The following is a 14,470-nucleotide window of genomic DNA, read 5'->3' as shown; positions in this document are numbered from 1 at the left end:
TTTTAAAAGTTATGAAGTGCATACTATTACTGAAGAGGACCATTTCTTTTCAATCTTCCAGTGAGGTGGACCCTTTAGGATTAAGTGTTCAAAAATTACTATTTTCAAAGTCAAGCTATATCGAAATCAGTAAATTCATATTTACGCCGTTTCAAGTGAAATGCAAAACCAAATTCGAATGAGAATGTACATTGCATTTCATTAAGCTAAAAATTTTAAATCATTTCCTATGTTAATAGTATTCCACATTACATGGTTCACATTAAAAAATTGTAATGCCAGCTAGAGTTCTTTGGGAAATGCTGGAGACTTCTTTATCTTCTAGGTAACATATATAGAAATTATTTCCATGGCATTTTTTTACTTAGATGGATATAAACTATAATTCTGTTATTGTGCCTGCTTACAAAAAGAAGAAGTTGGTATAAACACGATACAACTCGTAAAACGAAAACTATGTTGCCATTAGCAGGCACACACATTTACTTGCTTATATCTCGTGGTAAATGTGATTCAACTACAAGGAGAGGTGGATTTCTCCTTTGGCATTTTCTCACAACCCCACATCTTCCTTTAAAACCAGCCAGGCCAGACAGAGTGGAAATGCAGAGTGTGTGTTACAAGCTGCAGGAGAAGATAAGCTGTCTAGGCTGTGCTTGAGAAAGGGAAAAAAAAATGTATGTGCCTAAGGACATCATTTTCTTTACGGGCATTCTTCCTAGTGGATGTTTAGGTATAAATAATACCACTTATATGCACCTGCTTAGAGGGGTAGCTGCTTTGCTTCCCTGGGAAGAACTTGTCCATGGATTTTGCAAACTTTATCTGATATTTTTAAAGCCATTTCCCCATATTTAATTTTGTATAGATTTTGAGCTAGCTTTCTTAATTATTAACTTGCCTTTCATTTTTTTTTACATTCTTTTTTTTTTTTTTTTCTGTGGTATGAGAGCCTCTCACTGCTGTGGCCTCTCCCGTCGCGGAGCACAGGCTCCGGACGCACAGGCTCAGCGGCCATGGCTCACGGGCCCAGCCGCTCTGCGGCATGTGGGATCCTCCCGGACCGGGGCACGAACCCGTGTCCCCTGCATGGGCAGGCGGACTCTCAACCACTGCGCCACCAGGGAAGCCCCTTGCCTTTCATTTTTAAATGGAAAATGGAAAACATGAGTGAAAGGAGATCATCGTAAGTTTAAGAAAATCTTGTTAGATATTTTAATAAAATAAAAGTATTCAATGTCCATCTAGTGGCCAATATGAAGACTTGGTGTCATGCCTTGAAATTCAACAGTAATATGACACTGGGAGAGCCAGCAGGAGGATCACGTGGGATATTAACAGGAGTCAGGCCACAGGCGGATTGCATCACTTTTTCCCACAACATAGAATTCAGTCACATGATCGAGACCTATTCATGTGGGAAACTGGGGGAAAATGGTCTTCCTGTGTGTCCAGGAAGAAAAACAAAATATAACACGATTTGGTGGCCGTATAGCAATCTCTGCCATACCGGATTTCTCATGTGTGATACAACAGTTAACGGTAATTAGTGGATTCGTACTATGCCCTTAACCATCTCAGTGACGTAGACATACGTTGGATTCTATTTTACAGATGAGGAGGTTGAAGATCAGATTGGTTAAGGGCTTTTCTTTCTCTGAATCACTCATCGTATCCTCTTATTGGTCTGAAATGAATTCTCTTTCTTACAGTATTAAATTTGGCTTGTGGTTAGTGAACATTTCAAAGTACCATAACTCAGCTTTTCAGATTGCATGGCTTTAGTTGGGCACTTTGGGTGGCTTGAACAACAGAGATTTTCTTTTTTTCTTCTTCTTTTTTTTTTTTTTTTTTTTTTGCGGTACGCGGGCCTCTCACTGTTGTGGCCCCTCCCGTTGCGGAGCACAGGCTCCAGACGCACAGGCTCGGCGGCCACGGCTCACGGGCCCAGCCGCTCCACGGCATGTGCTATCTTCCCGGACCGGGGCGCGAACCCGCGTCCCCTGCATCGGCAGGCGGACTCTCAACCACTGCGCCACCAGGGAAGCCCTCTTCTTCTTTTTTTAAAAACTCTCTCACACACAAATTCAAGCACAGTTCAAGGATTGATTAATTTCTTGGCATGACAGTGTCATCAAGAATCCTGATGGGGCTTCCCTGGTGGCGCAGTGGCTGGGAGTCCCCCTGCCGACGCAGGGGACGCGGGTTCGTGCCCCGGTCTGGGAAGATCCCACGTGCCGCGGTGCGGCTGGGCCCGTGAGCCATGGCCGCCGAGCCTGCGCGTCCGGAGCCTGTGCTCCGCAACGGGAGAGGCCACAGCAGTGAGAGGCCTGCGTACCGCAGAAAAGAAAAAAAAAAAAAAAAAAAGAATCCTGATGTGTCTCAGTTTTCCATTCTGCATCCTCACTAGGTAGCCTTACATCAGCAAGTGGTTGGAAGATGGTTGCCCTAGCTCCAGGCATCACCTCCTCACTCCCCCGTATCCAAAGGCAGGAAGTAGAGTTACTCTTCGCACGTCCCCCCTTTTTGTGGCTTTGACAGTTCCACATCATCACGTGGAGTTGAGGAGAGCACACCTCCCTGAATATATTGCTGCCCCAGACCTGACAAAACTTGGGGGAGGGTGCTGTTAGCCAAGATTAAGGGGCAATGGCTATAGGACGGTCAACTACAAGTGTCTTCCAGGTACAGTCTTGCCTCTAATAAGTATTAGAAATGAGAGATATAATGAGAAATGCTAGAGCATGGGTTCGAATCAAAGGACTTAGGAAATTATTTAATTCAACGCTTACTTTACAGATGGATAAACTGAGTCCCAAACAGGTTAACTGGTTTTACCAGCTTACACAGCTAGATAAGGGTAGAGGTAGGACTAAAAGTGAATTTTCTGATGGCCAGTTTAGTGTATATCTATACATATCATTGCTTAATAGCCAATAGACTATTTATCACAATATTATGATACATTGTACTTGCTTACTTGGTTTTTGGGTTTTGGTTTTCAACTTGTCAAGGGAAAAGAGCCTCTTATTGAGCTTTGAATCTCCAGTGGGTAGCACAATGTCCTATATTCAAGAATAGTAGGGGGGAGGGATAAAGTAGGAATTTGAGATTAACATATACACACTACTAGATATAAAATATGTAAACAGTAAGGACCTACTGTATAGCACAGGGAACTCAATATTCTGTAATAACCTATATGGGAAAAGAATCTGAAAAAGAATAGATAGATAGATAGATAGATAGATAGATAGATAGGTTGATCTGAATCACTTTGCTGAATACCTGAAACTAACACAATATTTTAAATCAACTACACTTACGTAAAAAAGAAAAGAATAGTAGAGTTCATGTTTGTACCCTATTTAATGATTGGTTGTATTTAATTCTTACCTTAACCCCTAGAGGTACATGAAAAAACTGAAGCAGTTTTGGGACTTACCCAAAGTTACGTGGTCATTGAGGCATTGTAACAAAAGCATAGCTACAAAAGCATATGCTCAAATATACAATAGAGGGAAAGCCTCAGAGAAATCTTTTTTTATGCTGCTGATAAGTACATGTATGAAATCTTAGAAATGCCATTGGCAGTGGACTCTCATATTCTTCTGCCGGAGGTGAAGGTAAAAATAAAACATAACTGGAATAGTTAGAACCTGTGGCTGGAGATTACTGAGGAATTTTGTTCAATACTTTTTCAGAAAGATGAGAGGCACACAGTGATGTGTACAAGGTGAAAGGAAAACTAACTTTTGACAGTGGGAGGAGATCCCTAAAATGAGGAATGAAGAACACGGCTGAGTCATTTGTGATAATTCTGCTTTTCTTTTACCTGCACAGAAGACCATTCTGCTGCTCAGTGATTTCATCCAGGACCACATTTGAATGGCACTGACTGTAGTTGCCATAGTTACCTGCACAAAGGGACAGGATTGTCGTGCTGAGGTTCACTACATGCTTTGGACACATGGAATCAGATGCCTCCTTAAGCCTACAACCACCGCCCCCCCCGTCAAATTATAACCTGTTCCTTTTTGGTAACATGGGTACTAAATGCGTTTGATTCATCCATTTCCAATTTATCATCTGTTACCTTTCGGGTTTAAGGTTTTCTAAAAAAAAAGTAGCACTTTTTTTTAAAATATTTGTTATCGCTTAATTTTTTTCCTTCTAGTTTTATTGAGATATAATTCACATACAAGTTTTAAGTTTAAGTTACACAGCGTAATTATTTGACTTACATACATCATGGAATTATTGCCAAAGTAATTTTAGTGAACAACCCATCATCTAAAGTAAAAAAAAAAAAAAAAAAAGAAAAAATGTTTTCCTTGTAATGAGAACTCTCAGGATTAAAGAGTTCTTATCTTATTTATTTATTTAATACAGCAGGTTCTTATTAGTCATCCATTTTATACACATCAGTGTATCCATGTCAATCCCAATCTCCCAATTCATCACACCACCATCCCCACACCCCCGCCACTTTCCCCCCTTGGTGTCCATACGTTTCTTCTCTACATCTGTGTCTCAATTTCTTCCCTGCAAACCGGTTCATCTGTACCATTTTTCTACGTTCCACATATATGTGTTAATATACGATATTTGTATTTCTCTTTCTGACTTACTTCACTCTGTATGATAGTCTGTAGATCCATCACGTCTCGACAAATGACCCAATTTCATTCCTTTTTATGGCTGAGTAATATTCCATTGTATATATGTACCACGTCTTCTTTATCCATTCGTCTGTCGATGGGCATTTAGGTTGCTTCCATGACCTGGCTATCGTAAATAGTGCTGTGACGAACATTGGGGTGCACGTGTCTTTTTGAATTATGGTTTTCTCAGGGTATATGCCCAGTAGTGGGATTGCTGGATCATATGGTAATTCTATTTTTAGTTTTTTAAGGAACCTCCATACTGTTCTCCATAGTGGCTGTATCAGTTTACATTCCTACCAACAGTGCAAGAGGGTTCCCTTTTCTCCACACCCTCTCCAGCATTTGTTGTCTGTAGACTTTCTGATGATGCCCAGTCTAACTGGTGTGAGGTGATACCTCATTTGCATTTCTCTAATAATTAGTGATGTTGAGCAGCTTTTCATGTGCTTCTTGGCCATCTGTATGTCTTCTTTGGAGAAATGTCTATTTAGGTCTTCCGCCCATTTTTGAATTGGGTTGTTTGTTTTTTTAATATTGAGCAGCATGAGCTGTTTATATATTTTGGAGATTAATCCTTTGTCCATTGATTCGTTTGCAAATATTTTCTCCCATTCTGAGGGTTGTCTTTTTGTCTTGTTTATGGTTTCCTTTGCTGTACAAAAGCTCTGAAGTTTCATTAGGTCGCATTTGTTTATTTTTGTTTTTATTTCCATTACTCTAGGAGGTGGATCAAAAAAAATCTTGCTGGGCTTCCCTGGTGGCACACTGGTTGAGAGTCCGCCTGCCGATGCAGGGGACATGGGTTTGTGCCCCGGTCCGGGAAGATCCCACATGCCGCGGAGCGGCTAGGCCCGTGAGCCATGGCCACTGAGCCTGCGCGTCTGGAGCCTGTGCTCTGCAATGGGAGAGGCCACAACAGTGAGAGGCCCGCATACAAAAAAAAAAAAAAAAAAAAAAGATCTTGCTGTGATTTATGTCAAACAGTGTTCTTCCTATGTTTTCCTCTAAGAGTTTTATAGTGTCTGGTCTTACATTTAGGTCTCTAATCCATTTTGAGTTTATTTTTGTGTATGGTGTTAGGGAGCGTTCTAATTTAATTCTTTTACATGTAGCTGCCCAGTTTTCCCAGAATCACTTATTGAAGAGACTGTCTTTTCTCCGTTTTATATCCTTGCCTCCTTTGTCATAGATTAGTTGACCATAGGTGTGTGGGTTTATCTCTGGGCTTTCTAACTCGTTCCATTGATCTATGTTTCTGTTTTTGTGCCAGTACCATATTGTCTTGATTACTGTAGCTTTAGAGTATAGTCTGAAGTCAGGGATTCTGATTCCTCCAGCTCCGTTTTTTTCCCTCTAGGTTGCTTTGGCTATTCGGGGTCTTTTGTGTCTCCATACAAATTTTAAGACTTTTTGTTCTAGTTCCGTAAAAAGTACCATTGGTAATTTGATAGGGATTGCATTGAATCTGTAGATTGCTTTGGGCAGTATAGTCATTTTCACAGTATTGATTCTTCCAATCCAAGAACATGGTATATCTCTCCATCTGTTGGTATCATCTTTAATTTCTTTCATCAGTGTCTTGTAGTTTTCTGCATACAGGTCTTTTGTCTCCCTAGGTAGGTTCATTCCTGGGTACTTTATTCTTTTTGTTGCAGTGGTATATGGGAGTGTTTCCTTAATTTCTCTTTCAGATATTTCACCACTAGTGTATAGGAATGCAAGAGATTTCTGTGCATTAGTTTTGTATCCTGCAACTTTACCAAATGCATTGATTAGCTCTAGTAGTTTTCTGGTGGCATCTTTAGGATTCTCTATGTATAGTATCGTTTCATTTGCAAACAGTGCCAGTTTTACTTCTTCTTTTCCAATTTGTATTCCTTTTATTTGTTTTTCTTCACTGATTGCCGTGGCTAGGACTTCCAAAACTATGTTGAATAATAGTGGTGAGAGTGGTCATCCTTGTCTCGTTCCTGATCTTAGAGGAAATGCTTTCAGTTTTTCACCATTGAGAATGATGTTTGCTGTGGGTTTGTCATATTTGGCCTTTATTATGTTGAGGTAGGTTCCCTCTATGCCCACTTTCTGGAGAGTTTTTATCATAAATGGGTGTTGAATTTTTTCCAAAGCTTTTTCTGCATCTATTGAGATGATCATATGGTTTTTCTTCTTCAATTTGTTAATATGGTGTATCACATTGATTGATTTGCGTATGTTGAAGAATCCTTGCATCCCTGGGATAACTCCCACTTGATCATGGTGTATGATCCTTTTAACGTGTTGTTGGATTCTGTTTGCTAGTATTTTGTTGAGGATTTTTGCATCTATATTCATCAGTGAGATTGGTCTGTAATTTTCTTTTTTTGTAGTATCTTTGTCTGGTTTTGTTACCAGGGTGATGGTGTCCTCATAGAATGAGTATGGGAGTGTTCCTTCCTCTGCAATTTTTTGGAAGAGTTTGAGAAAGATGGGTGTTAGCTCTTCTCTAAATGTTTGATAGAATTCACCTGTGAAGCCATCTGGTCCTGGACTTTTGTTTGTTGGAAGATTTTTTATATATATATATATATTTTTTTTTTTTTTTTTTTTTTTTTTTGCGGTACGCGGACCTCTCACTGCTGTGGCCTCTCCCGTTGCGGAGCACAGGCTCCGGACACGCAGGCTCAGCGGCCATGGCTCACGGGCGCAGCCGCTCCGCGGCATGTGGGATCTTCCCGGACCGGGGCACGAACCCGTGTCCCCTGCATCGGCAGGCGGACTCCCAACCACTGCGCCACCAGGGAAGCCCTGTTGGAAGATTTTTAATCACAGTTTCAATTTCAGTGCTTGTGATTGGTCTGTTCATATTTTCTATTTCTTCCTGGTTCAGTCTTGGAAGGTTATACCTTTCTAAGAATTTGTCCATTTCTTCCAGGTTGTCCATTTTATTGGCATAGAGTTGCTTGTAGTAGTCTCTTAGGATGCTTTGTATTTCTGTGGTGTCTGTTGTAACTTCTCCTTTTTCATTTCTAATTTTATTGATTTGAGTCCTCTCCCTCTTTTTCTTGATAAATCTGGCTAATGGTTTATCAATTTTGTTTATCCTCCCAAAAAACCAGCTTTTAGTTTTATTGATCTTTGCTATTCTTTTCTTTGTTTCTATTTTGTTTATTTCTGCTCTGATCTTTATGATTTCTCCCCTTCTGCTAACTTTGGGTTTTGTTTGTTCTTCTTTCTCTAGTTCCTTTAGGTGTAACGTTACATTGTTTATTTGAGATTTTTCTTGTTTCTTGAGGTAGGATTGTATCACTACAAGCTTCCCTCTTAAAACTGCTTTTGCTGCATCCCATAGATTTTGGATCATCGTGTTTTCATTGTCATTTCTCTCCAGGTATTTTTTGATTTCCTCTTTGAGTTCTTCAGTGATCTCTTGGTTATTTAGTAATGTATTGTTTAGCCTCCATGTGTTTGTGTTTTTTACGTTTTTTTCCCCTGTAATTCATTTCTAATCTCATAGCATTGTGGTCAGAAAAGATGCTTGATATGATTTCGATTATCTGAAATTTACCGAGGCTTGATTTGTGACCCAAGATGTGATCTGTCCTGGAGAATGTTCTGTGCGCACTTGAGAAAAAAGTGTAATCTGCTATTTTTGGATGGGATATCCTATAGATATCAATTAAATCTATCTGGTCTATTGTGTCATTTAAAGCTTCTGTTTCCTTATTTATTTTCATTTTGCATGATCTGTCCATTGGTGTAAGTGAGGTGTTATAGACCCCCACTATTATTGTGTTACTGTCGATTTCCTTTTTTATAGCTGTTAGCAGTTGCCTTATGTATCGAGGTGCTCCTGTGTTGGGTGCATATATATTTATAATTGTTATATCTTCTTCTTGGATTGATCCCCTGATCATTATGTAGTGCCCTTCCTTGTCTCTTTTCTTTCTTTTTTTTTTTCTTAACATCTTTATTGGGGTATAATTGCTTTACACTGGTGTGTTAGTTTCTGCTTTATAACCAAGTGAATCAGTTATACATATACATATGTTCCCATATCTCTTCCCTCTTGCGTCTCCCTCCCTCCCACCCTCCCTATCCCACCCCTCCAGGCGGTCACAAAGCACCGAGCTGCTCTCCCTGTGCTATGCTGCTGCTTCCCACTAGCTATCTATTTTACGTCTAATGATGAGTGATGTTAGCATCCTTTCATGTGTTTGTGGGCAATCTGTATATCTTCTTTGGAGAAATGTCTATTTAGGTCTTCTGCCCATTTTTGGATTGGGTTGTTTGTTTTTTTGTTATTGAGCTGCATGAGCTGCTTGTAAATTTTGGAAATTAATCCTTTGTCAGTTGCTTCATTTGCAAATATTTTCTCCCATTCTGAGGGTTGTCTTTTGGCCTTGTTTATGGTTTCCTTTGCTGTGCAAAAGCTTTGAAGTTTCATTAGGTCCCATTTCTTTATTTTTGTTTTTATTTCCATTTCTGTAGGAGGTGGGTCAAAAAGGATCTTGCTGTGATTTATGTCATAGAGTGTTCTGCCTATGTTTTCCTCTAAGAGTTTGATAGTTTCTGGCCTTACATTTAGGTCTTTAATCCATTTTGAGCTTATTTTTGTGTATGGTGTTAGGGAGTGATCTAATCTCGTACTTTTACATGTACCTGTCCAGCTTTCCCAGCACCACTTATTGAAGAGGCTGTCCTTTCTCCACTGTACATTCCTGCCTCCTTTATCAAAGATAAGGTGACCATATGTGCGTGGGTTTATCTCTGGGCTTTCTATCCTGTTCCATTGATCTATCTTTCTGTTTTTGTGCCAGTACCATACTGTCTTGATTACTGTAGCTTTGTAGTATAGTCTGAAGTCAGGGAGTCTGATTCCTCCAGCTCCATTTTTCGTTCTCAAGATTGCTTTGGCTGCTTTGGCTATTCGGGGTCTTTGGTGTTTCCATATCTGCTATTGATTCCTTCTAGCGTAGTTTTCCTTTCAGTTATTGTATTGTTCTTCTCTGTTTGTTTGTTCTTTAATTTTTCTAGGTCTTTGTTAAACATTTCTTGCATATTCTCAATCTTTGCCTCTGTTCTTTTTCCGAGGTCCTGGATCATCTTCATTACCATTATTCTGAATTCTTTTTCTGGAAGGTTGCCACTCTCCACTTCATTTAGTTGTTTTTCTGGGTTTTTATCTTGTTCCTTCATCTGGTACATAGCCCTCTGTCTTTTCATCTTGTCTATCTTTTGGTGAATATGGTTTTTGTTCCACAGGCTGCAGGATTGTAGTTCTTCTTGCTTCTGCTGTCTGCCCTCTGGTGGTGAGGCTGTCTAAGAGGCTTATGCAAGTTTCCTGATAAGAGGGATTGTTGGTGAGTAGAGGTGACTGTTGCTCAGGTGGGCGGGGCTCAGTAAAACTTTAATCCACTTGACTGTTGATGGGTGGGGCTGGGTTCCTTCCCTGTTGGTTTTTTGGCCTGAGGCAACCCAATACTAGAGCCTACTTGGGCTCTTTGGTGGTGCTAATGACAGACTCTGGGAGGGCTCATGCCAAGGAGTAATTCCCCGAACTTCTGCTACCAGTGTCCTTGTCCCCATGGTGAGCCACAGCCACCCCCCACCTCTGCAGGAGACCCTCCAACACTAGCAGATAAGTCAGGTTCAGTCTCCCCTGGGGTCACTGCTCCTTCGCCTGGGTCCCGATGCGCACACTACTTTGTGTGTGCCCTCCAAGAGTGGAGTCTCTGTTTCCCCCGTTCTGTCGAAGTCCTGCAGTCAAATCCCAGTAGCCATCAAAGCCTGATTCTCTAGGAATTCCTCCTCCTGTTACCGGACCCCCCAGGTTGGGAAGCCTGACATGGGTCTCAGAACCTGCGCTCCAGTGTGTGAACTTCTGTGGTATGTGTTCTCCAGTGTGTGAGTCACCCACCCAGCAGTCATGGGATTTGATTTTACTGTGATTGCGCCCCTCCTGTGGTCTCATTGTGGCTTCTCCTTTATCTTTGGATGTGGGGTATCTTTTCTGGTGAGTTCCAGTGTCTTCCTGTTGATGATTGTCCAGCAGCTAGTTGTGATTCTGGTGTTCTCGCAAGAGGGAGTGAGAGCACGTCCTTCTACTCCGCCATCTTGGTTCCAATCAGTAGCACCTTTTTACGCCAACACTTCTACACTTTAATTCGCCATTTGAAGTTGAACTAAGAGAACACATAATACTCTTAACAGTTTTCCAGAGATGATTTTGACTCTTCCCAACCTCATATGTTTCCTTTTGTGGCAGTACTGTTGGGAAAAGACCAAATAACTGGTAAAAATACAAAGTGATTTCTCCTTTGTCGAATGATAAGCTCAACAAACAAACTAATAAAAACGTCACAATATAGGTTTGGTGGTGGTTAGCATCCTGGATCAGGAAGGAGAAGATGTAGAGCTTATATCCTGGCTCTCCCTCCTCTGTCATTTAAATGTAGGCAGGGGCTTCCCTGGTGGCGCAGTGGTTAAGAATCCGCCTGCCGGGCTTCCCTGGTGGCGCAGTGGTTGAGAGTCCGCCTGCCAATGCAGGGGACACGGGTTCCAGCCCTGGTCCAGGAAGATCCCACATGTTGCGGAGGAACTAAGCCCATGCGCCACAACTACTGAGCCTGTGCTCTAAAGCCTGCAAGCCACAGCTACTGAGCCCGCGAGCCACAACTCCTGAGCCCACGAGCCACAACTACTGAGCCCACGTGCCACAACTGCTGAAGCCCACATGCTCTAGGGGCCCATGTGCTGCAACTACTGAGCCCACGTGCTGCATCTACTGAAGCCCATGCACCTAGAGCCCGTGCTCTGCAACAAGAGAAGGCACTGCAATGAGAAGCCCGCGCACCACAACGAAGAGCAGCCCCCACTTGCTGCAACTAGAGAAAGCCTGCACACAGCAACGAAGACCCATCGCAGCCAAAAATTAAAAACATAATAAAAAGAAGTAAACGTAGGCAAATGCTGAACGTTGATGTCCTCTACTAAATAGTAAGGATCCCTATTCTGCCTACCTCCCAGATTGTTGTTTAGATTAAAGGGTGCAGGTAAGGTGAGGCAATGCCGTATAAACCCTAATTCACCAGACAAAGCCCAGGTCATTTGTACATCTTATCCAGTAGTATTATATCAAGATCATAGTGAGAGAAGAAGCCTCAAGTATTTACCTATTACATCGTCCAATTAAGACATTCAAATCATGCCAAAAAAGACAGCCTTCTTTTCATCTCTCTAAGCCTATTCCACACCTTCTTGTCCTGGAAAATGACCTGTGGAAAAATAAATTAGGGAAATGCTGCTTTCTGAGTCTCCCTCTCAAAGAATCACAATATATATTATTTTCAAGGTTCAGGGGAAACTTGCCATCTAGAAAAGAGAGAGCCTGCATAACTTATTTTCCAAACTTGATTTACCAAAAATGCTCTTCCTCCCCTTGCAACAAGGGTTAATGTCCCTTCGTTCTCTTCTAAAGGGAGAGATGACATACTTCTCTCATTTTCTGGCAACTTGCAAAAATGTGTTTTTTTAGACAATTTTCTCCTGAACTTAAAAACTTCCGTTTTGAGCAGAAACGCAGGTGGAAATGTCCTTCCTTTAACATTTTGCTGAACATCAGGGACTGGAAGAGAGCAGAGCCGTTTCTGGGTCTTTCTCATTAGCCTATTTCTGTTTAAATTACTCTCTGTTATATTTCCTTTCCACTTATATTAGGTCACCACGTGATGTAGCCAAATACACCCTGGGACTGTACCAGAACCTTATGCCCGGTGGCCTCTCGAAGTCAGGCAGAAAGCTGGAAGTAATTTTCAGTTATCCCGGCCACTCAGCCTCTTCCCAGCCTGTTCTCGTTATATGAACCACTGGGCAGAACTGAAGTCTTCCAGCAAGTAATTGCAGAACAATCCAAATTTAGAGCAGAAAAGGATGACAATGTCTGATGTAGAGTAGGCTGTTGTCTTAGCCTAGATACCCCCCAGAGCGGATCCTGACGCGCAGTCTACTTGCAGGAAGTCTGTATTGGAAGTGGTCTCAGGGGGCAACACTGTGCGATGGGGGAGTCACAGAGATAGTGGGAAGGCTGGGCCAAGGGCATTATCAAGTTCGCTTCTCCCATGGGCAAAGGAGATTTATCCCAGGGAGTGTTTTGAGGAGCTTATCAAGTGCGTCTCAGAACTCATCTGTGGGACAAGAGGCTCCCGTGCCCCAGCAGTCTTGTGTGGCCCTGTGAGAGTTGGCTCCCTGTACTTCCAGTTGTGCGTCCAGAAAAGCTGAGATACAGGAGTCCCATGCCCAGTCAGAAAAGCCCTTAGGCAGGAATCGAGAGGCCCTTGGTATACCCGGAGGCAAGACACCATCTGTTACACGCAAGGGAAACTGGTTGAAGCCCATGTAGAAATGGTCACCATGGCAGGGGCTGGAGGAAGAGGGGGCAATGAGAGGAATGACATGGTGCCCAAGAGGCGTCCAGCACGGTGCTCAGTAAACCCTAGTGGTTTATCTGAGTCAAGTCCAACCCCTCGCTGCTTCCCTGAGGACTTTGAGGCTCTGAGAAGTGAACCAGGTTGCCCTGGGATACACAAAGCTTGCTGGTGGCAGAAAGAATTGGAGACAGCGTTCCTGGCTACCTGTTCCCTGGGGCTTTCAGCCACATGGCACTGCCTCACCTCCATACTTGCTGTAGTTAAAAAGCCTGAGAGCAAGGTGCCTTGTCGTCGTACCCATAAAGTCTGGGAAGAAGTTCAAGAGATGTCTGCCTTCAATAATGATAATAACAACAGAGAAGCTAATGCAAGCTAGAATAGAATCAATAGTTAAATGAGTGATACAGGGCTTCCCTGGTGGTGCAGTGGTTGGGAGTCCGCCTGCCGATGAGGGGACACGGGTTTGTGCCCCGGTCCGGGAAGATCCCACATGCCGCGGAGCGGCTGGGCCCGTGAGCCATGGCCGCTGAGCCTGCGCGTCCGGAGCCTGTGCTCCACAACGGGAGAGGCCACAGCAGTGAGAGGCCCGCGTACCGAAAAAAAAAAAAAAAAAAAAAAGAGTGATACAAACAGTGAGTCTCAGTGGAATTACAAGGAAGGCAAGAGAGGTCTAAAAGGAAACTGGGCTTTGGAGACCTACTGTTGACGCTTGTAATCTGTACATCTTTCACTTTCTGAGTATGGAAGGGAATAATGTTTTTGTGTCACACTTGAAATTGTGCTGTGTGACTGTCATGGGAACTTCGGACCCTGTTCTGGAGCTAAGAATAGCTGAGATACTAATTAGGTTACTCGACAAATGCTGAAGAGGAACTCAAGTCCAGAGAATTCACAATGGGGCCTCGTGACCAGACCGAGGTTGGCTCTAACTAGGGTGAACACGTCGACCACATCCTTGCTTTCTCATACGGAAAATAATATGTATTAGAAATCTCCAAGTTTAAATATTTGAGTATTGGTTTTTACTGTCTCTAAATTCAAATATTTGACTATTGAAATAATTGGACGTTCAATTATTCTGCACAATTGAGTAATAGCATATGAGTAATAACAAAGAAATGTCATGGAGGGAAGGAATAAAGATAGGGTTTGAAGTGGGCCTAAAACCCCAGGGAAGGAGAAAACAGGGAGATAACAGAGAGGAAGGATAAAGGAAGGTTCTCCTCCTGAAGTCTAGACATCGCATGTCTGGGATTTTTTCCTTAAGAACTGGTTCTCTTGTTAATCAGCGTAGGCAACAGTATTCCTTTATCAGTGTGCTTAAAGGGCACCATTTTAATGACTTAATGTTAAGGTATATAGTTTAGTGCCCGGTACATAACAAGCAACAATAAATGA

General features: G+C 42.3%; 1 protein-coding gene across 5 annotated transcripts in view; it reads left to right on the top strand.

Annotated features, from left to right (window-relative positions):
- Nucleotides 1–14,470, top strand: part of MID1 (midline 1) — a 668,179-nt gene that overhangs the window by 451,052 nt on the left and 202,657 nt on the right. The window lies entirely within an intron of this gene.

The sequence above is a fragment of the Aethalodelphis obliquidens genome, unplaced genomic scaffold (assembly GCF_003676395.1).
Source record: "Aethalodelphis obliquidens isolate GAN/ISIS:26980383/991018 unplaced genomic scaffold, ASM367639v1 scaffold104, whole genome shotgun sequence".
In the NCBI taxonomy this organism is placed as follows: Eukaryota; Metazoa; Chordata; class Mammalia; order Artiodactyla; family Delphinidae; genus Aethalodelphis; species Aethalodelphis obliquidens.
The sequence above is the reverse complement of the archived record's forward strand: the minus strand, read 5'-3'. Positions and strand labels throughout refer to the sequence as shown.